Raw genomic sequence first — 23,209 nt, forward strand, 5'->3', positions numbered from 1 at the left:
CTTCCCCCCAGGGGATCCTCGCTTCAGGTTTCTGCTCAAACACCCACTTCTGTCCGCGTCCCCAGTGAAAGGTGCCTCTCCGCCAGCACTCGTGTCCCTTCCCTCGGTTGTTCTTTTCCACAGCACTCGGCACCGCCTGACATGCCTCCGTTACTGATCGTGGGGCTCCCCAGCTCTCCAAGGATGAGGGACCTCTCTGTTTCGTGTATAGTTGCATCCTGCACCCAGGCCTGGCTGAGTAAATGACTAAGGGTGGGTTCCACGATCGTGCACGAACCGCGATAGTGTCTGCAGGGCACGGATGTTTAGCACACGTTGAAAGAGCGAATGAATGAGCAGCCTTAAACTCAGCTCACGTGCTGGCCTGAGGCAACCACTTACCTTCTCTGGGCCTTGCCTGTCGAGTGAAGGCAAGCCCCCACCGCCCATGTCTGTCTTTTCATGAGCGCTCAAGTCAGCCAGGAAGCCGTCCACTGCTGGGAAGCGGCCTCGTGCAGGGAGGCAGGGAGTGAGTTGAGGTGTTGGGAAGGTGCGTTGAGGTCAGACTAAAGGGGCTTTGAACCCTGGGCTTTGGACTTCAGCTTCAGCCCAGAGGCAGCGAGGGGCCACTGAAGGTTGTTGAGTAGGAGAGCAGCGTGATCAAGGCGCTACGTCAGAGAGTCTGACTTGGCGGGGTGACCAGACTGGAGGGGGTCGAGCCAGTTACTCTAGACGTCTCTCCAGCTCTCCATCGAGGCTCCTCTGCCATGCATGCGTGTGTGTGTGTGTGTGTGTGTGTGTGTGTGTGTGTGTGTGTGTTTGTTCAGGCTGGCCCAGGGCATGGAGAGCAAGTTAGCTGACATTTTTCCAGGCTGGGAGTTGCACCCCAGGTTTTTTTGAATATTTTTTTCATTAAACTATTGTTAACATACAGTGTTGTGCCAATTTCTGCTGTGTGGCAAAGTGACTGACCCAGTCATATATTCTGTACATTCTTTTTCTCATCCTATCTTCCATCATGTTCTATCCCAAGAGATTGGCTATAGCTCCCTGTGCTATATGGTCGCACCCCAGGTTTTAGAAAGCTGTCCCCTGCTCCTTGAACATTCCTGGGAATCAAGGTGGAGAGTCAGGGACGCACGTTGTTGTTGCCTCTTGTCATGTCTCTCAGATGGCTCTGCTGTCAGTCCCATCTCCTGCCTCCAGGCACAGACCGGTTAGAATGAAGGGGAAAGTTCTGAAATGGATGAGCACCTGAGTGGAACAGCCAGCCGGCCTGTCGGAAGGGGGCGGGGGGTGTCTGTTTGCATTCCACTTATGCATATAGCAGACATCCTTTTCACCCCCCCACCCCCCGCCCCCTGCTTTAAGACCAGCAGTCTTTGTCTGCCAGGCCTGCATTTGCGCTTCCCCCGGGGGAGCCTGGTAACCCGGGCAGGGCTGGTGGAATGGAACAGTGCTGGGGCTGGTCTGGCTTCAGCAGGGTCAGCGTGGATGCTCATGCTGCCTGGGGAGAGGATGCAGGGAGAAGCAGGGGCGGCGGGGGGGGGGTGCAGAGGGGTCACGGGGTCTGTTTCCAGGAAGGAGTTGTCCTGGGTGTCTGGGAACTCAGACTCACTGTGGCCATGATGGACTCAGCCTACCCCCTCCCTCCCCCAGACCTGCTCCTTCTCCCCTGTTCCTCATCTGGGGAGGTGGTCCAGCACCTGTCCTGTCCAGGAAGTCAGCCCCACCAGGGCCTTACTCAGACAACTTCTTCCCCCCCTCCCCCCACACCCAGATCCATCGATGCCTGACTGCTGATTGTGCTTCTCACTGGCTTGAGGTAACTCCCTGCTCTCTGCTTCAGACCCTTAGTCACCTTTCAGGCAGAAGTTATTCCACTAGCCTTTCAGCTGCTCTCCAGTCTCACCCCCACCCAGTCATCCCACGATGAATTTCAAGAACCATTCATTAGCCGTCCATTCATTTAATAAGCATCTATTGAGTGACTCATATGTACCAGGAACTGTGCAAGGCACTGGGTGAAGAGAAAGCCCACAGCGTCTAGCCAGGGAGACAGTGACCCCAAACCACAGGCGATTCTGTAATTCCAGTTAGAGCTAGAAGCACCGTGATGGAAAGGGCAGGACAGATGAGAGTGTTGCCGAGGACCTGAATCTAGTCGAGGAGGGTGGTAGGGAAGGTCTCCCTGAGTGGGCGACCCTTGAGCAGGCCTTAAGTAGGGGCCAAGCGGGGCTGTCACTTGACAAGGTGACCCGGGCCTTCCCTTCCTTTCTGGCTGTCCCTTAGTGCCCCAGCCCCAGCTCCTGCTATTCTGCTACATGCCTTGGGGATGCTAGACAATCGTCCACCCTCCATTTCCTGGTGCCCAGGGCCTTTGCTCCAGCTGCTCCCTCTAGCTAGAGTGCCACCCCCACCCTAGCCCCCCTTCCCTGCCACCATCCTCATCCTTCAAGACTCAGACCCCTCCTCCAGGAAGCCCACCTGATCCTCCAGTTCAGCATCACCACCACACCTACCTTGTCATGGTTTTTATCTGTTCAAGATCTGCTTGGACTCCTGGGACTCCCAGCACGTGGGACTCTTACTCCTCCCCGTAACCCCTTGGCTCGCCCAGGAGACATATAGCAGGGACTTGCTAAAGATTATTGAGCTGAACAGCCTGAACCGAAAGGCATGCCCAAGCTGCCAGAAAGTGGTCACCAGCCCAGCCACTCAGGTTCCCGGCCCTCAGCGCACAGTTCCCCCAGGGCACAGCCATTCTCCAGACTTGGGCTCTCCTCGTTCCCTTAGCAAAACACAAGCCAAACGGAGGCAATCTGTGTGTGTGTGTGTGTTCATCATCCAGTTCACAGAAAGCACGATTTTTCAGGATGTTTCCGTGTCTTCTGCGTGCGTTACACAGAGCAGCCCTGTGCAAGTGCATTTTGCTAGTTTTATAAGGCAGTCTTGCAGTTTATTTTCCTTCAGCGCATTTGTAGGGGTAATTACATAGGGGGGCATGTGTGTGTGTGAATAACTGAAAAGTGGATCGGGGTGGGGGGATTTCTGTGCCAACGGCAGGCGCACTGTTGTCCCCATGGATTAGAACGAGCGTGGGGTTCCAGGAGGTCATGCTCACACTCTCTGGATCTGCAGCCAGGGTTTCTCTTCCACATACCTGAACAGGCAAAGCTTGCCCTCCAGGTTGCAGCAAAGAGGCAGTTCATCAGATGAGCTGATGGCCGTGAAGCACGAGCCCAGGGCCTGGCACTGGTAAGTGTGCAGCAAAAGACAGAGGCTGTCCCCGATTCCTCGTTATCACCATTGTTGCCGCTGTAATTATTGTTTAGTGTTTCATTATTATTATCACCAATCGTATCACCCAAATCCTCAGCTCATTGTACCCATCGTACTCAAGATTTGCATCTCCCAGGGGGAGAAGGACATGTTTTTCTCTCTCTGAGCAATTACAACCAAATAAAGAGAAGATATTAAAATGATTTCATTTATGTAGGTATCTCGCTACATAAATGAGTGAAAACAGGCAATTCAATTATCTGGGAGGAAGGAGAACAGGTGGTTGCACAAATAATCCAAAAGCTAAAGCTGTGGGCTCTACAGTCAACGCAGCGATCTCTTTGCAGTCAAGCCGGGCAGCCTGAGATGGGTCGGTGGGACCAGGTTTAAGGGCTTTGGCCAATCAAGTATCCCGAGGACCTTGTTATAAGGTGGTTGAATGTATAAAAGGTTCCCGTTGCCATGGATTGTAGAGATGGCATTTCAGTGAAGGTCCTTCTTGTGCACTTGAGAATTGACTTAAAAGCGTAGGTCTTGGAGTTCTCATTGTGGTACAGCGGAAACAAATCTGACTAGCATCCATGAGGGTGCAGGTTCAATCCCTGGCCTCTTTCAGTGGGTCGGGGATCTGGCATTGCTGTGAGCTGTGGTGTAGGTCACAGATGCAACTCAGATCTGGTGTTGCTGTGGCTGTGGCACAGGTTGGCAAATGTAGCTCCGATTCTGCCCCTAGCCTGGGAACTTCCATGTGCCATGGGCGTAGCCCTAAAAAAAGAAAAAAAAAAAAAGCATAGGTCTTGTGTTTATGTCCATGCTTCATATTATTACATAGGTGCCAAATGGATGGATGGATGGATGGATGGATTTGTCTTAGGTCTGGTGACCTCCAGGGAGTCCTTCTTGCCCCAGTTGGACGTCAAGAACAGGTGACACTTTTCAGCCAACTGACCTGGATAAATAAACAAAAATAGGAAGAGTAGCTAACAGTTACTGAGCAAGACTCACATACCAAGCGTTAAGTGTTCTCCCGTGTATTAACTCATGTAATAATCACGGCAGTCGCCTGAGTCACTGTTAGCATCAGCATTTAATGGATGAAGAGGTTGCGGTACAGCTGGTGAAGGCACTTGCCCAAGTTCATCAGCTTTGATGAACCAAGATCATCACAGGTGACCGAACAGGACACAGACCCTGTTTCCAGAGGCTGCACGTCCAGCTGCATCTCTGCCTGCAGTGTCCACCCAGAGGCCTGGGAACAGACAGACACGCACACATACCACATGTTCATGCATACATGCATGCACACGCACACGCTCACACACCCTAGTGTGCACACTTTTTGGCAGATTTACCTCCCCTTTTCTTTCTAAGAATGGTATTGGCACTTCCAGAACACATACAAGTCTGGTAAGGCGGTGCTCTGGGATTAATTTCCAGATTCTCTGTGCCTTCGACAACTGCATTCACTTCTGTGCAGGTCTCCCATGTCCAGGGCTGAGGTTCCTTGCTGTGGTGTCCTGATCTTGTTGGCCATGAGCTGCCCTTAGCAGGCCGTGGCTTTTAAGGAACAGAAAACATGTGTGGGCTGTTTTGCCTCAGGTGCCCTCACCAGGTCAGAGATGGATGGAATGGGCCTGGGGCTGGGGAGTGGCAGGGGATGGGTAGAGGTCAGCCTCACAGTGCCAGGAAAAGAGCCTTCCCTTCTGTGTTCCTCGAGTCACTTCCAAACCATCCTCTCTTCCCAGGAGTGGCCCAATTGCAGGGTTGGGAAAGCACTGGTTACTTGGCGAGATAGCTGTGATTATGGCAAACTCTCATCCAGGCAAGAGATAATGTCCAGCTGGGGAAAGTGGTCCAGGGCCCCGCCACGCTGTTCTCACAGCTCCCCAGCCTTGCCCAGCTCTCTGGGGGGCAGGGGTGGGTGGGTGGGGGGTGAGCTGAGATCGAGGAATTCTCTGCTTACGCTTGTCCCACCTAGGCCTGCCTGGCCAGTCCACACCAGCCAGCTTCCAGAACCAGCCAGGGCAGCCTTGCCCTCAGAACCTGTTCTCCCTGCTCACTCAGCCTTGGGTGCAGGTGTTGCCAACTCCACACTGCAGTCTGTTTGGTCTCGGCCAGGTCCCCATGGGCCCAAGGGAACCTGGTCTAGAACAAAACTTCATCTTAGTAGCCGCCTTCGGAAGTGTGTTATCAAAAGCATAAATCTGCCTGTAAAAATCACATCAGCGTCATAAACATCAGAGGCAAACAGAGAGAGCGCTGGATGAGCCACACCTCTCCAGTGACATGAGGTCATTGTCGACTGTGTTTTTCAGGACGGGGGCTCCTTAGCCTTGGGGTGGTCAAGGCAGCTGCCTCTTGCTCTACTGAGGGAAAGTCTAGTGAAGTCACTAGAGTTCTGTAGGTTTAATCACTGAAGGCTTCCTGGAGGAGGAGATAAAAAAAATCAGGATTAGGGAAAGCCCATCAGCCTTGAAAGGTGAACCTTGGCCTCCCAGCCTCCTTTCCCACATGCATGTCACTCTTGGTTCTGCTTCCTGGCCAACCTTTAAAGGCGTGTCCCCAGCCTCTTCTGATGCCTTAGGAAATGCTGCTATAATTTTGTGCATGTTCTTCTGCCAGGATTCAGAGATCCCTACCATAGCTCCCTGAGGCTCCTAACGGGAAGCTCAGGTGGAACCTTCTAGGTTCTCCACTGGACTCTGCCCCTCCCTCGACCCCCTTTTGGAACTCGCCTTTGCTGAATTCTTACTTCGTGGTTGGCACTGTGCGGAGCAGCTTCCGTGCCCCCCATGCTTCACGTGGAGACCCGCACATCGTAGGTACTGGCTGATGATTGCAGCGTATGACTGGCTGAGAAGGGACAGGAACCCAGTGCTCAGCGACCCCAGAACAGCCCTCTAAACCACTCCCCCACCATCACATCACACCACACTGCATTTTTTTCAAACCTCTAGGCCACCTGTTTGCACACTTCTAGCCTGAAATGCTGCTGCTGGTGGGGACCTCCTGCAGGGTCAACTTTGGGGTGGCTGAACGGAATCTGGAGGGTGGAGGTTGTCTCAAAATCAAGAGACCAGCGTGCGACAGCCAACGTGAACTGGGAGGACATTGTGCTAAGTGAAATAAGCCCATCGCAGGAGGATAAATGCGGTCTAACTCTCTTCCTGTGAGAAATCTGGAGTTGTCAGATTCATGGAGAGTAGACTGGTGGGCAGTTACTATTTAATGGATCCAGAGTTTGGTTTTGCAAGAAGAAAAAAGTTCCAGAGAATGGATGGGGTGATGGTTGTACAGCAGTGTGAATGTGCTTAATGCCTTTCAACTGTCCAGGTCGGAGTGGTTCAAATGTGACAGACAAAACAAGCCCACCCAAGAGACCAAGCCCTGAGCACACGTGAAGTGGGTAGAGCAGGCCAGGAGTCGCTCCTTGCCATACACAAAATAATGGCCCAGCGACGTCCACGCCTGATCCCCAGAACCTGCGAATATGTTGCAAAGGGGATGAAGGTGGCAGATGGGATTTACAGCAGGTTGTTGATCAGCCGACCTTAAGAAAGGAGTATCCGGGGTTATCCAGGGAGCGCCAATGTCAGGGCCAAGACAGGGTCCTTAAAATGGGAGAGGGAGGCAGAAGAAGAGGTCAGAGTGATGCCAAACAGAAGGACTTGACCGGCTGTTGCTGCCCATGAGGGAGAGGTAGGGGCCATAAGCCAAGGATTTTAGCCCAGGGAGACCCACTGCAGACCTCTTACCTCCAGCACTGTAAAGCGATACGGTTGTGTTGTTGGAGCCACGAGTGTCTGCTAATTAGCTACAACAGCAGTAGGAAAGGACCGCAGTCCCTGAAGAGTGCCATTCAGAGCTCAGTGGTCCTGCCACCGCGGCGAGCCCGCCCCTGGGAGATCCGTGTCGGGCTGGCCCGTTCACAATGCTCGAGCCATGTGCTAGGAGAAGAAGGGAATCTTAACCCCCCTCAACACACTCACACTTGGGTTAAAACCCAAGAAACCCATGCGTCCCGACCTTTCTTGCCGGGGTTTGCGCCCTGCCGTGGCCATCTCCCTGACACGTCCAGTGTGGCATGCCCGCTCTCGCCAGACCTTTGTCATCCTAATAAGTGAAGAGAGAGCCTTGCCTTGTGCTGCTGGAGGAGAAATTGAGGCTCCGAGGAGTTTGGCATCATTTACTCCATCTCACAATGATTCAGCACAGTGTCAAGCCAAGACTCCCATTTCTTTGTTACGCTTGGGTGCAGGCAGTGATCTCTGTGGAGATCAGCTTACTGGGTGCAGGTGGACAACCAGAGGAGGCAGGCAAGGGCCCCAGGGACAAGGTGGACAGGCGCCCGAAGCCCCTCGCCCAGGTCCGGGGCTGGCAGGTTTCAAGGCTCATCTGCTTAGACATTGATTCAGTTAGCAGCAGCGGCAGCAGGCGCCTTCCTGCGGAGAGACCCAGGCGAATGCTTCCCAGCCGAGGATGGAGAATGCGGGTTTAGGTACCCTGTTAAACAGGGAAGGCCCTTTCCCAGGAGATGTGTTCGGGTTCAGCAGTTGGTGAAGGCAGAGGGTGGATGAGACCCTTTTTCAGGGTCCCCTCCAGCCCTAGGATTTGTTGCCTTCTAACACAGGGAGCTTACCTGTTCGTGGTCACCTCAGTTTTCAAGCCTATTTGCTGTGAATCCAAAACCCAGGCCCAACGCAACTTACTGTTTAAAAAAAAACAAAAAACAAAAAAAACACAGTGAATTGCATCAAATCACCTCTCTTTGTCCCGCATTCCAGCAGCCTTTCTAAATCTGCCTACCTAATTAGCTTCTTCTCCTAACCCAAAATATGATTAAATCTGTATTAAAAATATCTGTGCAGAGTAGGATCAGACACACCTGAGCGTTTTCTAAATTTAGCAAAGGACAATAGGCTCTGGGTTACTTTAATTGGGTGCGGGATTGCTGCAGGAATACATTTTAATTTGGATTTCCAGAGCGTTTCTCTCTGTCTCCTGCCTTTAGATTGCGTAGCCGAGGAAGGGGGAGCATAATGGGGCCCGTTCATAACTGCCCTCCCTTCCGACTTATCTCCAAGCTGAATGAACAATGCCGGCGCCGCTGGTGGAGGAGGGGACAGGCGGGAAAGCGTTGTTCCTGTCTGCTTGGCTCTGACTAAGAGCATGGCTTTGACAGGTGGCGAGGTACAAGTGGGATGCGCAAGGCTCTGTGGGGAGAGGCAGCTGCGTGATGCCCGCAGCATCTTCCTCATCTCCCAACTTTCCCTGGGAGCCCCCAGTAGTTTCCCCGGCTTTCTGGTACTGGTGGGAAGAGACGCTTGCTTACAGCTAAGTAGCCATGCAGTTGGGACCAGCACTAAAGACATAAACGATTTCAACCAGGAGGTGCATCTCCAAGGTACCCTGCCCATTCCTTGGCTGCGAGATGAAATAGTGCCTCTATGGTAATTATAATGATGCCCCCCGCCCCAGGAGATGCCTGGGTGGGCTTCTTACAATCCTCCTGAATCACTTCTCTGATTGTACCCATCCCCCTCCACTGTCTCGGGAAGAAAAAGGGCTGGGAGTCCCAGCACCTGGAAACCACTGGAGTGCAGTCAGTCTTGCTCCACGAGAGCCGCTTACTGAGGAGGTGAGGGGTGGAACCAGTGAGAACCACAGAGGAAGCCCTGGGACCAGAGGTGGGCAAGGTCGAGGACCGGCTGGCTGGCTAGGATGCCTGGCTTCCCCTCAGGGTTCTCCGCTCCCTGCTGGAATTCTTACACCAGGTGCTTGCAACTGATTTTCAATTTGCAAAGCAAAACAAATTTGCATTAATCGGAAAAATCCACAGGAAAGGCTGTTTAGATTTGAATGCAGCTGCCAGAGCCTGTTGGATTCCAAGTTTGCAGGAAGCTCTGTTAACCCCAATGCCCTCATAGGCCTGTTATCTGTCCCCCCAAACAGTCCTGTCTTGGAGCAGAGCTTCGCTCCCCTGGTCTCAGGCTGTGTGCCCCCCCCCCCACCAAACACTGAAAGCCAGGAGGGAGGGCTGTCCCAACCCACAGCCCAGAGCCCACTGTGACACAGCCCAGAAGAGCTGCATAGGGAGTCTTAGGAGGTCTGTGTGGGGCCGCCCTGTGGCCTGGAACCAGAACACCCAGGAGGGCCCGTGAGCTAGACTCTGCCCCTCCTCTGAGACCTCTGCGCCTGCAGCAGTGTCATTCTCGGCTGGCCCCTGCCTGCTGCCCGCGCTGCCTGGGGCTTCCTACTCCATGTCTGCACATGGTGTCTGGTGAGAACTCATCTTAACCTTGACTTAAGCAAACGCGATCAGGCTGGTGAAACCAAGGTGGGATGCCTTCTCTGGCCACACAGGAGTGGACCCCACAGTGCCATCCCCTAGCGCTGCTCTCTGCTGAGGCAAAGCCTCGGGCACCGGCTCTTCCGTGTGTATCTGCGTGAAGGAGAAAGGGCACTTGGAGAGGGGCTGCCCCGGAGAACTTTAAGGAAGGGAATCGCAGCCACCTGAGCTTCAGCGGGAGGAGGTGAGCCTCATCCTGGGGCCCCTTCTCCTTCCTGACATCATGACCCCCGCTCCCTCTGGGCCATTTTTTCGGTTAACAGATATTTGTTGAGCTTCTATAGAAGGTGCTATTCTAAGTAGAAGAAAATTCCTACCCTTATGGAGCTTATATTCTATTGGGGGTTGAGAACCCAGAGACATATAAGGGAAGAAAGAAAGAAAGAAAAGGAAGGAAGGAAGGAAGGAAAGAAGGAAGGGGAAAGGAGGAAGAAAAGAAGCCATCAGGCAATGGCAAGAGCTGGCTGGAGGACGCTAACGCAGGGTTGGAGTGTGGCGAGTGGTAGGGGTCTGGCAGTCTTCCATGCATCAGGCAGGAAAGGCCCCTTGAGAGGTGAGCAGCCATCAGCAGGAAGTGAGGGCGTGAGCCACACAGGTGTCTGGGAGGAGGAACACGCCAGACAGAGAGACAAGTGCAAGCCGGACCAGGCCTGGGCTGTCTGAGGACCATCAGGGAGGCCAGTGTGGCTGGAGAGGGGAGGAGAGGAGGTCAGGGTGGTAAGAGGGACTGAGTCACACAGGACCTTGGATGCCCCTGGATGTCCCCGTGGTGTGGCCTCCGCCCTTCTGCTGCAGCACGTAGGACACCATGCTCACCTCTGCCTCGCCGTGTCTCTTTTCTGATGACCTTTTGCTCTCCTGGGGCAGTGCTGTCATTTATATCTGCATCTCTGGTGCCCAGCATGGTGCCTGGCATATGGTAAGGGTTTAGGGTATGTTTGTTGGATGGATAGATAGACGGATGGATAGATGGATAGACAGATGGATGGATGGATAGACAGATGGATGGATGGGTGGGTGGGTGGACGGCAGGGAGAAAAAGGAAAGATGGAGAAATGAATATAGGCACTGCCATTCACACTTCATCCTGGAAAATCCACCCCAGCGTTCTCCCCCTCTGCCCTCTGCCCTCTGGGAAGGAGTGACCTATCTACAAGTGAGTCAGCTACACACGACAACCCGGCTGCCAGCTGCACGTGTAGCCCTGCTTCCAGTGCTTCAGTGCCCTACAGCCGAAAGGGGGAGGCCTGCCCATTCGGGGCTGGGTTTCTGAAAGCAGGCGATAAAATGATGTGCCCTCCCTGCCTGTGGGTAGGAAATGCCAAGGTCTGGAGGCAAGACCCGGAGTGTGAACAGTCAGCAGGCTTCAGCGGCGGCGGTGGAGACAGAGGGAGGAAGCCGGCCGTGCCAGCCTCCTCAGCCTGCCTGCTCCCTGGCAGACCCTGGGGAGGGCTGCCCCATCTTCTTGGCCCTGCATGGTTCCCCGGGAGGGGAGAGTCCTGGCAAGTGGTGGTTACTGACTACAGAATGTGGGAAGGGTTCCCGGTGGCAGGCCCGAGGTCAGAGGTCAGGAGGCCCGAGAGGTGAGGAGGTTGTTTAGAACTGTTATGCTCCCAGCTCTCACTGGAATGCTGTTTTCTTGCGTTTCGTCCTTGGCTGTTGATAATTCTAATGACAAGCAAGAATAAGGAGACATTTCCTGGTCTGTGGAGCTCCATCTCCTGGTTCCCAGAAGCAGAGACCCTGCAGGGATCTTCCAGAAACACTTCCTAGAACCCGGTCTGGTCCCTGAAGGTGTCTGTATTCTTGGCAGAGCCCAAAACTCTGGGTGAGGAAGGAAGTCAACTTGGAGCCACTTTGAATCTTTGGGCACAATATACTTGGCTGTTTGCCTTGGCTGCCTCACAAAGAAGAATGTAAGGTCAGCCTGGCAGCCAGCAGATTGATATTAAGAAAGATTGTGGGAGTTCCCTGGTGGCCTAGAGGTTAAGGACCCAGCATTGTCACTGTGCAGATTCAATCCCTGCCCTGGGAACTTGTGCATGCCTCAGGGGGAGCCAAAAAAAAAAAAAAAGAAAGAAAAAAATTCTCCCTTACTGAAAAAAAAGGAACACTAGGATTAATTTCAAGGGATTCATACTAAATAGATCTTACAAAAGATTATGCTGAGTTGACCTAAGAGAGCAAGCTTTGCAATCAGATACACCCAGCCCTGGATCTGTGCCCTGATAGCACCAGCCGTGTGGCTCAGAGAACATCACTTAACCTCTCTGGGCCTCAGAGTCCTTGGCTGGAAAATGGGGAGATAATAAGGACAGCTTCTATCCCAGAGAGGTATTATGATTAGATAAGAACATGTGTGTAAAACACAGCATAATAACTCGTCCATAAGTAAGTACTCACTAAATCCTATTTGTTGCCCTTGAGAAAAAAATAAATGGAGGGAAGGGAGATGCATGTTTGGAGAGGGAAGAATAGAAGGGGACGAGACTAGGCATCTTGCAAAGGGAGCTCTTCCTAAAGCAGGGCAGCTCTCAGGAATTAGAGCGAGCGCTGTTCTTGACCAGGGCGCCGATCCCGCAGTGAAGCGCGCGTGGCTGCCCGCATCAGCCCCCAGCCATGAAGGGAATTCGGAGATGCTGCTTGTGTTCCCAGGGCAGCGTCTTCCTAGAGCCGCAGAGGGAAAGCCAGACGTCAGGAGAACCAGGGCCTGGTCCAGGTCTGACCGGGCCTGGCTGCTCGAGCGGCTTCCTCGCTCTGGTCTTAGTTTCCTCTTTGGGAGAACGAGAGGTGTGGACTGGACCTGCCCCAGGTCCCCCAGGGCTCTTCTGAGGCCTTCCCAGGGGACAGACACCTGTGAACGGTAAAGGGTTCAGGGTTTGGACCACACGTGTCTAGTTTTGAACCAGACCTGCCAGTTCCCAGCTGTGTGACCTTGAATGTGTTACTTGCCTCATCTTTATATATATACATAATTTTTTTTTTCTTTTTAGGGCCTCTCCCATGGCATATGGAGGCTCCCAGGCCAGGGGTCCAATGGGAGCTGTGCTGCCAGCCTATGCCAGAGCCACAGCAACACAGGATCTGAGCCATGTCTGCGACCCACACCACAGCTCATGGCAATACTGGATCCTTAACCCACTGAGCGAGGCCAGGGATGGAACCCACGCCCTCATAGGTACTAGTCCTGTTTGTCACCACTGAGCCGCAGTGGGAACTCCAAGACCTTCTTATTATTAAAGATGACGAGGGAGTTCCTGTTGTGGCTCAGTGGTAATGAATCCAATTAGTTCCATCAGTGGGTTAAGGCTCTGGCGTCGCCGTGAGCTGTGATGTAGTTCACAGACCTGGCTCAGATCTGGTGTGTCTGTGGCTGTGGTGAAGGCTGGCAGCTGCAGCTCCGATTCAACTCCTAGCTTGGGAACCTCTATATGCCGCACGTGCAGCCCTGGGGGGAAAAAAAAAGCAAAAAAATAATAGGAAGGTCTTGAAGTTTAAATGATAAAATATATGTTAAGTACTTAACAGTGTCTGGTACCTAATTGCCCAGTAACTATTGCAGCTCCCCCTTCTCCAGCTCCTCTTGTTTGTGTTCTGTCTGTACCATCACAGAGCCGCGAGACCCACCCTCATGCCCCCCCCAGTGCCCCCAACCATTCAGGTTAGGGAACTTTATGTGATGGGAACCACACACTGTGGAGGTGAGTCGAACATGAACCATTCAGTATTGAGGTTAAATAAAATTCTCTGCAAAGTTAGCTTGATACATTCTTAATGGTATGCGTAATTGTTTCAGAGCTGCGCAATAATTAGGCATAAATGCTAAGCTAGGCATGTAAATGAAAATAATTAGTATATGTAATAATTAGGCAAAGAAGGCATTTTTGTGATCAGCCCAGGGGAGGAAGGATACTCGGGCTGGCGAAGAGCACAGGATGGGGGAGAGACTGCCCGGGGCCCTTTTTTTCCATCCCAGATGGGAAGGCCGATTCCTTTTTAGGTCACATCCAGGCCGAACCCCATTAGCTGCCCTGCCCCAGGTGCCAGTACTAGGCTCTGACAAACCACTTAGCCAAGCGCTCTTCCAACCCTGGACTTGTGACAAGAGAAGAAAGAACATAGCTCTTTGCCCCTGGGAGTCTCTGAGGAGAGTCAGTGCCTAGAACAGTGCCTGGCACACGGAGACCTTAACACCTCTGCTGAGAGAATGAAGCGAGCTCAGAAATGCTTGGGGTGGGGGTGGGGGGGCGTAACTGAGAAGTAATGGGAAGAGGGGGAAACGGGGCCTGGGGGGAGACAGGATTCAAGCAGAGAGAGCTGCCAGCCTTTGGGAGGCTAGGGGTGTAGGTCCTGACATTAGACGGCTTGGGCTGGATGCCTTGTGCACTTAGCAGTTTTGTGCCTTGGTTTTCTGGCTTGTAAACTGGAGATGCTTAGACTGTGATATGAATTAAATGAGTTAATGTAGTTAATAGGTGTAAACTGCTCTGCCCAGGGCAGGGTACACCGTCGGAGCTAAATCAAGCCATTTATCAGCCAGTTCATGGCCTTTTTTGTGAACGGGGATGTCTCGGGAAGCCTCGTCCCTTGCTTCCCTGCACATTAGCAGCAGAGAGGTGGGCAGTTCTGACACGTGGTCCTTGGGGGAGCGAAGGAACAAGGAGTCACTCATCTCCCACTCGTCCTTTGCAAAGTGTGCTCACATTACAGAGCCCCTCGCGTGCCGGGCCCTCGTCCAGGAGCTAGCGATCCCCCAGGGAACCGGACAGATAAGGTCCTTGCCCACTCGGACCTTACAATATAGTGGGGAGAGATGGCCAATAAACATAAATAAAATATATAGTGTGTCACTTAGTGTCAACTGGTATGGAGAAAGATTAAGTGTGGGGGGGATAAAGAGCCAGGGGTGGGCATTCAGTGGCGGGGGTCGGGGGGGGTGCCAATGGGCAAAAAAAGAGTGCCTCTGCTCTGTGTGAGTGTGGCTTTTCTGGGAGGACTTTTTAAATCCCAGGCCAGCCAGAAGCCACCCCCTCCCCACCACCCAGCCCGCCTGTGCTGGGGAATGCGTGATACTGTTCCAGGGTCTTCCAGATGGAAAACTGGTGCCAAGTGACCTGCCCAAGGTCACATAGCTAGTAATCAGTTACCTCTGGGGCCGATCACATATGTAACAGCCAAGGAAACACATTTGTAAAATGATAATTGCTGACATCTGGGGAGTGTCTGCCAGTGAAAGGCCTGCGCTAAGGACATCATTACGTGTTTACTTCCTTTAAGGCAAGTGTTCTTACCCCTTTTGCAGATGAATAAATTGAGGCCCAGAGAGGTTGGTGACCTTCCAAAGATCACACATTTGGAACCCAGGGCTGCTGGAGTCTGACTCCAGCACCTGCCCTGTTCACCACGAAAACTGCTAGTGAGGAAATCCACTGTGGTGTGTCCAGTGTTCAGTGGGGAATCTGAGTGAGGGATGCCCAGGCTAAGAGCACAGGCTGTACAAGCATATGCCTGGGGTTCACATCCTGGCACATCCACTTACTGGCTGCAGGACCTTGAGGAAGCCCTGGAGCCTCTCAGTGCCTTGTCTGTGCAGTGGGGATAGAAATAGTAACCCTTCGGGAGTTCCTGTCGTGGCTCAGTAGTTAATGAACCCAACTAGCATCCATGAGGACTTGGGTTCAATCCCTGGCCTCACTCAGTGGGTTAAGGATCCAGCATTGCCGTGAGCTGTGGTGTAGGTCACAGACCTAGCACGGATCCTGTGTTGCTGTGGCTGTGGTGTAGGCCCGCAGCTACAGCTCCAATTTGACCCCTAGCCTGGGAACCTCCATATGCCTCGGCCCTAAAAAAAAGACAAAGACAAAAAAAAAAAAAAAAAAAAAAAAAAGAGTAACCCTTCATACTGCTGTGTGAGCATCAGATGAGTTGACCCCTGTAAAGCCCTCAGCACTGGGCTCCGCACAGACTGAGCACTGAATGGGGCAGGTGTCATTAGCAAGAAATGTAGTCACTGCTTCTCGGTGCCCAGCCCATCCTGCTGGCGGCAGAGCCAGCTGACCCGGTGGAGGGTGTGGGATGAGCCCAGGCAGTGGAGGTGTGGCCCGGCTGGGGTTTTCTCCCACGTGGGTCCATTACACAGGCAGCCCCCGGGGCTGGCATCTGATCTCTGGACTGTGGTTGCAGCACCTGCTCTGGGCCAGGTGAGCCCTCGGGCCTCGCCCTTCGGCACCAGAACCTCACTCAGAACCCAGCTCTTCGAAGCCTGCTGCTGTGAAGGGAGAGACAGCTTCCTCCCCCGGGGAACCCTATAAACACTAGCAGAGACTCTGTTTGCAGCTGCTCGTGTGCAGCACGTCTCAGTACCCGGCGTAATGTGGGCACACATGCTGGGGGTGCGGAATGCCAGTGCAGAGACGAAGGACTCACACAGCCTATGCTGGTGGCAAGAGGCATGGGCAGCCCTGGGGATGGGGAAGGGGGCTGGCCAGTCCCTTCCTTGCTCTGCCCAGTTCCTCACCAGTCAGCCAACTACTGAATCAAGGGGGCGTTGGTGTGAGGTCTGAAGCATCACCAGAGCCTTTCACGCTGGACCCTGGACGTGTCAGGGGGCCCAGGATGTGGATGGAGACAAGATCAGCGAAGGGCTCGGTTTCAAGAACCCGACCTGGCTCCACGCATCTCTGCCTCAGAAGTGTTCAAGTACCAAGCGCATCTACGTGCCGGGTCTGGCTCCTTTCCCAGTCGGAGACACGGGGAGGAAGAAGGATGCACTTGCCCCTCTCAGGGTCATAGCCAGAAGCAGTATGTTTGCCCCTCCGGGAAATTAAAGTGTCAGGTGCAAGGGAACCTGTGTCTGGAGAGAAGACCGGTCAGGCTGTTATTTCTCAAGTGTATCATGTCCTGAAATAGCCGAGAGCTGTGACAGCCCCAACCTTTCCTCCTAAACGGAGACGGTTCCAGAACACCCTGCCCTGGCCCTCCAGGCTGGCAAAGTCCTCTCAGGGATGCCTTTTCTAAGCACAAGGGGCTCTTGGCTGTCCTGCTGGGAAGGTTGGGTCCCCGGGCAGCCCCAGAGCTGAGCTTCCAGGCAGAGGCTTGGTCCCCCGCAAGCATGTTAACAGCCAGAGAAGAGAAACTCTTGGTGCCGACGTGGAAATGCTTCTGCACGGTCTGTGCAGGCCTGCCTGAGCCCTGGGCCCATCCCTTCTTAACTGAGTGATCGGAGCGGCAGGGCCTCGCATTCCCCTTCCCCGGAATCTTCCACGCTCCCTGAATTTTGTGCTTCTGGCTTTATTACAGCACTTAGCAGCACTGTTGTAATTACTTGTTTGTATAGGCTGTTTTCTCCTCTAGGCTGTCAGCTCTGCGGAGGGAGGGGCTCACATTATTCACCTCTGCTTCTGCAGCCCCAGGCTCAAGGCCTGGCCCTCGGGGCTGGGTGACTGTGGAACGGGGCTGGGGTGGGGGGCGGGATGCAGAGCCCTCCGAGGTGGGGGAGCACCGCTGGGCAGCCTGGCTAGGGCTGTGCTGGTGGTCCTTGCCTGTGGGCATGTCCCTGGCCCGAGGGACCACTCCTGAATCCATCCCTCTGTGGTTTGAAATCCCAAGCCCTGGGCTTGGGCCTGGCAGCCCCACACTCTGTCCAGCAGCCTCTGGCCGTGGTGCCCACAGCAGCCCTTCTACCCACCTCTGCCTTCAGGAGGAGGAGCAGAGTAAGGAGTGGGCATGTAGCCACCTGTGTGAAAAGCCTGGAAGCTCCACGCAGGAGCCTGGAGCTCCCGAGGACGTAATAAGGCCCCCACTGGGTTTTCATTGATGCAGAAACGTGCGCCGCCTCCTTCACTGGAGGTGCAGAAATACGTCTCCAAGATGTTGACCCAGGTGTTACAACACCAGAGATTAGGGTCCTGGAGATGAATCTGGAAGGGGCACAGACACAGTCACTCACGCGGTCACTCTGTGCCCGGCGCTCACTCCCCTCCGCCTCCCACCAGCCTCTCTGCCCAGGTCGGGTCCCAGCTGAGGGCCAACTGCACCCCAGGGTCCTGGCCTGGAAGCGTCAGTGGGCCGGCCGCCTGGAGCTTGTTAGAGAACCAGGGAAGCCGGCTTGGGGAGGTGGGGCACAGGAAGCAGGAGGAATGTGGACCCATCTGGGGGCATATCCTAGTTTTAAAGTACTCAGCCCTGAATTGTGGAATCAGACAGTGATGACTGTGCTGGACCCGGAGGCAGACGGGAAACCACCTTGGAGCGCGCGCTGGGTCTTTGCTGCCGCCCTCATGCGCCCACGTCCACCCCCAGGAGCCTGCCCTCTGCGCTCTACCACATGGGTTCTCGAGTCGGGGTCTGGGCCAGAGGACTGGAGGGTCCTGGAGAACGTGCGGCCCTGACCCTTGGGAAGGTTGAGCTATAAGGGGCCCTAGAGGCTGGACATCCCAACCCCTTCATGTTGCTGGTGGGGAAACGGAGGTTGAGAGGCCAGGCAACCTGTGCTGGTTCCCCAGCTCATGTGGACAGAGCCAGGATAGAACCAGGCCTGTTGACTCGTGATCCGGTGGCCACTTGGGAATCCTGATCAGACCTGAGTCTGCGTTCCTGGCTCATTCCCAGACATAAGCCCTAAAGACAAGGCCATTTTTTTTCTGTTTCTATTTCTTACAGAGGAGACACTCGATAAACATTGATTGGCTACTTTACATCTCTATTTCATTGAATCCTTTCAACTTCCGTATAAAACAAGCATTGCACTTCCCTATAGATGAGAAAACTGTGGCTCAGAGAGGTCAGTAAAGGGCCTGCAGTCACACAGCTTCTAATAGCCAAAAACAGAACTAACATCCAGATCTGACTTCAGAGCCAAAATGTATCTAGCAAGGTACCAGCCTGTTTCGTATGTGCCAGGTACTGTTCAGAGCGCTTGCATGTATGAGCTTAATTAATGGTCCTAACAATGTATGAGATAAATTTGGTTATTATCCCCATTGAAAGGCTCAGAGAGGTTAAGTATCTTTGCCAAAGTCACACAGCCAGTAGGGAGCAGAGCCAGGATTTGAATCTAGATTTTCTGACTCAGTAGAACTCACTATTAATAGTGTTTTGCATACACTCAGCAAATGTGTGTTGAATGGGTAGAAGTACAGGAGTACCTGCTGGTGGACCTCCAGCTGTGCTCGTAGCACGTGGCGGGCCGGTGTGTGAGAAGAATCTCTCCTCTCCCAAAAGTGACCATCGCCATATCACCTCTCCTCAAAACACAGATTGAAAACCACTTAGCTCTGCTGGAACTGGCTGGAACCTCAATTTTACCTCAAGGCAGAGACTCAAGGCAGGTCTCCCCTTCTTCCTGCCAGCGCCATCCTGCTCATGAATTAAAGATGCTGCCTGTGGCCTTGGGTTCATAATGGCATCACCTCCCCTGTGTTCATCTCGGACAAATTAGGGCTGCCTGGAAGTGCTCTTGAGCTCAAGGCAACAAATAGTTGGAAACAGAAATGTCTACGGAGTGAGTTTTTCAGCTGCCTTGAGAATAGGATACCCGTGGCTGTTGCAGTAACTTGAAATTTTTTTAAAATCATTGCTTACCTACAAGCACTTTCCTGCTGTCATCACCACCATAAAGCTTTATATTTAGGAATCTCCGTTATCTCCCCAGCTGCTCAGAGCCCTGGTTTATCCTGTTGATCTTCTTAACAGCTCTGGAAGAGTCGAGCACAGAATGCTCTTTCAGCTCTAATTCGAGAAGGAAAAGTTGGCTCTGAAAATAAGCAATAAGTCCTCCTATCCAAGGCCTCGGAGACCTTAGTGGGGGTGAGGGTGCTGTAGGGGGAAAACATCTCTGAGACGACTTGGGAAACAAGTCTACTCTGCCATTAGCTAGCTAGCTGTGTGACGTTGGGCAAGTCACTCACCCTCTCTGGACCGCAATAATGTGAGAAGTTAGAACTGTGATGATTTCTGAATTAAGATGCAGCAGACAAAAGTGGTTAGAGGCACCTTATTCAGAAACTGGGCCTTGAATTCTGACTGTGCCATCTCGTACCTGGATGGCCTTGGACAGTGTTCTACACCTGGCTTACCGAAGTTCAAGTTCAAACCAGGGAAACAGAGGGGGAATCTAATGCAGGGAATTCGTGAGCAGGCAATGAAGAGCTAGGAGCCAGGCTCGAGGTGGAGAGGTGACCAGAGATCAGCAAGAAGCCATTCCTCTTGGGGGGCAGCTGTATTACAGGAGGCTTCCCCTCGGCATCACTCAGCAGAAGATGGAATTACGGTGGTCCATCTGGGCGGAGACGCTACTTACAACACAGAAGGCCTGACTTGGCCTCCTCTCACCCTCCAGTCTTCTGCCAAGGCCTCCCATTGGCTAAATCCAGCTGGAAATATATACATATTTCCATACATACATATGTATACACACACATATATATATGTAATCCAGGCACAGACTACAGAATAAGTGGCAGTTTTTGCAGTGAAATGATTTTTTAAAATAATTTTTAAATTATTTGCAAGATGAAGGGTTTCGTCCAGAGATTCAGACCAGAGCTCAGGTTTGCTAGCTTTCCTGCTATCCTTCTCTTCATCTTCTCCTTTCAGTCCACACAGCCCCTAACTTCTCTGCCTTCTCTGCTCTCTGGCTCGGTGAGCTCTGAGCATCAAGGGCAAGTCTGGCCAAGCTGTTCTTTTATGCACAGGCCATTCTGTTTGTTCTCCTCAGATCCGTTCTGCATCCTCCGCAGCCTATTCTGTGCCCTGGGCGGCATTGCTCATGCTCCCTTGACACCTGGTCCAGTTGAGGAGGCCTGAGGGTGGAAGGCCAGAGAGGCTGGGGTCTTTCCTCTGCTTCCTCGCTGCTCTGGGCACCATTCCACTATGAGCGCACCTGCCAGGAAGGCTTCACCCCCCACCTCACTCCAGCTCTCCAAGCTCCCTCCTGTCCCTTAGGCCTGAGGGTGGCACTGCCTCTGGCTGTTGCTAATTCCCGGAGTACCTCAGCATCCTTTATGGGTCTCAGTAATCCTGTCCTCACCTCTGTAAGTGGTTTTTTCATCAGAGTCTCTGGAACCATCTGACATGGGGGCTGTTAACTGCCTGGGCTTTACCCGAGCTCCTCTGAACGATAAGCTTCTTGAGGAGGTTCTGTGGTTTAATGGCAGGTAGGAAGGTCTTCAGACTATAGGCTATAATAGCAAATAAGTCTGAAAAAAATAAAAGAAAAAAAGAGAGAAAGAGAGAGAAAATAAAAGCAAATTCCAGGGAAACATTTTTAGCTGTAGCCTTGGGCAAGTTACTCAACCCATCTGAGCTTCTTTCCTCAATTGGTTTACAGAGTTAAAGAATAAGAATAGAGAGAAGCAGATGATAAGAGAGAAGAATCCTTACATTGTGGGGTCATTACTGGGGCTGAACGAGAAGTAAATGAGACAACTCGTGAAGAGCACTTAGCAGAATGGCAGAGAGCAGGAGCTTAATCGTGTTAGTTTTCCTTGCTCGTGGGGGCATGGAGCCTGTCTTTTCCCTCCTGGAATCCCCACTGCTGGCTATGCCAACGCAGGGCCTGGCACGGAGTCAGCATCACCAACACGCAGGGTTTGGGATGCAGCTTAGATGAGGACGGTGCTTTGCAAAGTCTCCCTCCCGAGGCCAGAAGAGGAGGGTTGGGGTCAAAGGGAGAGGCGTCTGGACTGTGACATTTGCCCTGGGAGAGGAGCGCTGAGCCAGGAATGCCAGGACAGCCCCGAGGGGCCACACAAAAAAAGGAAGGGCTCTGCTGCCTGGGAGAGGGTCAGGGCACAACGCAGCTGCAGGTGGCAACGGGCTGGACGTTCTGTGTGAGTGAGGAATGGCAGAGGCCTGGGTCCCTGGGAACCAAGCAGGAAGAGCCCTGAGCAGGGGGCTCCAGCGGCCCCTCCAGCTCACACTTGGGCTGGGGTGTTCGGCAACAAGAGACTGTTTCAGAAACAGGAGAGGGAAGAGGAGGGAGCGCCCAGCACGGGTAGGCTCGAGCGCTGCCAAGCAAGCTGGTACTGGAATTATTTGCAGTCCATATGCCAATTTGCTTTGTCATTGCCTGGCTATTTTTAGAAGCCACTGGCGTATCTAGGAAACCAGAATCTGTTGACTGTGTTTCTCCGGTGTGGGGAGTGTGATTATTTCCCAGAGATGCTGAAGGAATGTGTGAGGTCGGGCTGTGGGAAGAAGATGCCCTCTCCTCCCCCACCGCTCCCCGACCCCCGGGGTCAGGACTCACGTGCAGAGGGTGTCCACGCAGCTGCACACCCTGCCCCTTCTCGGGGCTTGTTTCTGCCTAGTCGGTTGCATCCAGAGCCTGGGTGACCTTTCCCAGAAGGAACATCGGCAGGGAGTGAAGGCCTCCGTTTTAGCTCCCAGAGGGCGGTGGGGGCGGGGTCCTCTGCCCCCTCAGGCAGAGGGATGCTCCCCATCAGGCAGGCGATTGTCCTGTGACCTGGGGGCCAAGCTGTCTTTGGCTCCCAGTCCCCTGAGGAGGAGTAGGAAGCAGAGAACAGAGGGGGTGAAGGTGCTGCAACAACCTCAGCTCCTAACCGGAACCTTGGAAAATGCTCCATCGCGCTCCATCCAGGCTGGCTCTTTCAAGGACTGTGCCGTTCATTCAGGCACTGCCTTGAATCCAAAGAGCGCCTAGAATCCAAGAGAAGAGTGGCACTTGTTTCAAATCAATTCAAATCGGTTTAAGTCCTAAAGCTCCAAAGATGCCACCTCAGGAGAGAGAGGGTGCCCGCTTTGCTGGGTTAACCCTTTCATAAGACTGTGGTTGAGGGGACTCCAGCATAGGTTTGACTACAAGAACCTTAAACAGTGCGACTTGGTATTTGATAATGTGTAAATTTGCCCAGCCTGCTCCTGGGACATCATCGAATCAGGCTTAGGGCCACTTTGGTAAGTGACAAATGAGGCACTTAGAATAAAACTCAAACTTTTACCGTGGCCTTGCAGTCATTCTCTGATGAGACTACTGCCTCCTTTCCTAACCCATCCCCTTCCACGCGCCCTCCTCCTCAAGGCCTTATCCCCTCTGGCCTCCTTCTGGAGTTGGTGCTCAAGAAATTGTTGCTGAATGAATGAATGAATGAATGGGGCTTTATGGTCCCTCCCTGCACATGCCAATCTCATGCTTGCCTCAGGACCTTTGCACTGGCTGTTGGTTGTGTTTCCCTCAGATGGTCCCGGGGCTGCCTCTTTCTTTCAGGTCTTGGGCAAATAGCATGTTCTTGGAAAGGCAGTCTCTGAACACCAACTGACTGTGAGCCCATCGTCAGCCTCCATTGGGTCTCATTATCTTCTTTTACTTCATTCATAGCACCTAGCATGACCTACATTTATCTGATTCATTATTTGTATCATCATCTACTGTCTGTCTCCCCCTTCTAGAATGTAAGCATATTGACAGAAAGGAACCTGGGTTGTTATTGTTTTGTTTTGAGGACTGCACCCACGGCATATGGAGGTTTCCAGGCTAGGGGTCAAATTGGAGCTGTAGCTGCCTGCTACGCCACAGCCAGAGCAACACGGATCTGAGCCACATCTGCGACCTACACCACAGCTCACAGCAACCCTGGA

At 53.1% G+C, this 23,209-nt stretch overlaps 1 protein-coding gene and 1 long non-coding RNA gene across 4 annotated transcripts in view; one reads left to right on the forward strand and one right to left on the reverse strand.

Moving 5' to 3' along the window:
• The window catches only part of KCND3 (potassium voltage-gated channel subfamily D member 3), a 226,828-nt gene that overhangs the window by 46,946 nt on the left and 156,673 nt on the right, over positions 1 to 23,209 (forward strand). The gene's annotated exons all lie outside the window — the stretch shown is intronic.
• On the reverse strand, positions 5,015 to 7,987 carry LOC110260345. 2 transcript variants are annotated; one of them, XR_002343507.1, is made up of 4 exons: positions 7,901 to 7,987; positions 7,017 to 7,208; positions 6,014 to 6,872; positions 5,015 to 5,685 (listed from the first exon to the last, which is right to left on the reverse strand). It is a non-coding gene; the product is annotated as an uncharacterized LOC110260345 (long non-coding RNA). The 2 variants fall into 2 exon arrangements; XR_002343506.1 differs by having other exon boundaries at positions 6,014 to 7,208.

This window comes from Sus scrofa, chromosome 4 (assembly GCF_000003025.6).
Source record: "Sus scrofa isolate TJ Tabasco breed Duroc chromosome 4, Sscrofa11.1, whole genome shotgun sequence".
Taxonomy (NCBI): domain Eukaryota; kingdom Metazoa; phylum Chordata; class Mammalia; order Artiodactyla; family Suidae; genus Sus; species Sus scrofa.